Source organism: Ambystoma mexicanum, chromosome 4p (assembly GCF_040938575.1).
Source record: "Ambystoma mexicanum isolate Mex_15411 chromosome 4p, UKY_AmexF1_1, whole genome shotgun sequence".
Classification (NCBI taxonomy): Eukaryota; Metazoa; Chordata; class Amphibia; order Caudata; family Ambystomatidae; genus Ambystoma; species Ambystoma mexicanum.
Window position 1 is genome coordinate 11,704,748 of NC_090927.1, and position 1,624 is coordinate 11,706,371.

Genomic DNA, 1,624 nt, shown 5'->3' on the forward strand with positions numbered 1-1,624 from the left:
CCGAAGCCCACATGGTCACGAGGTCCGCGCTCCATGGTTATCCTGCGCCGGCAGCCGTGGGACACCAAAGACAGCCACACACAGCACGGCCAGCTGCCCCGGGGTAGGGTGAAGGTGCGCCAGGCTTTTTTAAAGCCTGCTGCTGCCGCCACCATCACATCCGAGGCACATCGGCCACCCGGCCCTCCCGACACCAGCATGAGGCGGGGAAACTGGGGAGGCCAGGACGCGTCGGCAATGAGCCTGCGCATCAGATCGTGGATCCAGCGACGGTGCTGATAGGGGTCTGACCTTAGGGGGATGAATGGAATGGGGTCCCTGCGACAGCCCCAGCCACGCCCCTGGCAGGGAACCCCAGGGAGATTGATGTACAAGCGACTCTCAGACAGGCGTAGCCCCGGGAAAAACCCAGGGCCACATCGTGCGTTCAACGTGTTGATCAATGTGTCCTGCAATTCACACTAATTCTTGCAGCTAGCGGCTTTCTTCATCGATGAACGAGTCGAGTGATCCACTGCCAAGAGTCACAGGCACATTTTTTTTGTTCCAGTCGTCGGCCTGACCCTGCCGGTGCAGTAAAGGTCAGGGGAGGTAGCGCCGCCTCTGGCAGGACAGCCCAGCGCCCTGTATAGCTTGACCGAAAAACCATTGTGGTTTAAAAAAAAAAAGCCTGGGAAGCCTGACCACCACCTGCAGCAGCACAGCGCTTCCCAGGGGGATGGAGGTAGGCCGTTCCGCCACCTGCCCACCCAGTCCGATCCACTCATCCTTCCCCGACCCCTTCCGCTTCCCTTTTGGGGGGGAGGGGCTGGGAGACGGACAGTGAGGCGGGCCAGAGACAGCACAGACAGGGGGTCGGGTGGGACCGCTGGAGTCTTCAAACCCCAGCCCGGCTGCATAGGGCCCAGCTCCAGGTACCTGGGCAAGAGGGAAGGTCCCCCACTGTGCCAGCGGGCCTGGCCATCACTCACCCACAGATGTGGGCAGCTGGAACCTTGGCGCCCACCGTCAACTAAGCCAGCTGCACCATGGCTCAGGGCTCATGCGTGGCGTGCCGGGCCCCTGTCTGCCTGGGGAAGCGCCCCTTGAGAGCAGTCAGGTTTCCCTCAGCTCCTGGCTGCCCCCACTTGGGGATACCCTGCTGACCAGGGTGTGCCCACCAATGCCCACCCGCTGGCAGGTCAGAGAGAGGAGTGCGTGCCCCCGGCCAGCGCAGAGGCGGGCTCAGTGAGGAGAGGGGGCTGTGCAGGGCTCCCCTTTTCGGTGCGTGGTTGGGGACATCCCCGGCAGGTTAACCCAACCCTGCCAGGCATCCCCAGCCATCTGCTGGGTCGCTGACCCCTCTCCGGTGGAAGGGAATGCCTGCTCCCTGGCGCCTCGTTGACCACGCGCACCGGTCCGCTCTGCGTCTGGGATGCAATCGAGGTCGGGCCCACGGCTCTCCCTCCCGCTGCTCCGCTTTTTATGATCCTTCATGCCCCACCCACAAGCAGATACCATTCACACTCAAATGCCCCATTTCTCCTTCCAAACACACGTTCCAGATTCAAATACCACCTCCCTCCTGACCTGCATGCCACCATCTCTCCATCCGAACCCACACAAAGACACTAATATCCGTCCC

At 62.3% G+C, this 1,624-nt stretch overlaps 1 non-coding gene across 1 annotated transcript; it reads right to left on the bottom strand.

Annotated features, from left to right (window-relative positions):
- Positions 1 to 375: 375 nt before the first annotated feature.
- On the bottom strand, positions 376 to 526 carry LOC138459967 (5.8S ribosomal RNA). The gene has a single exon (XR_011262746.1). It is a non-coding gene; the product is annotated as a 5.8S ribosomal RNA (ribosomal RNA).
- Between the last annotated feature and the right edge of the window lie 1,098 nt (positions 527 to 1,624).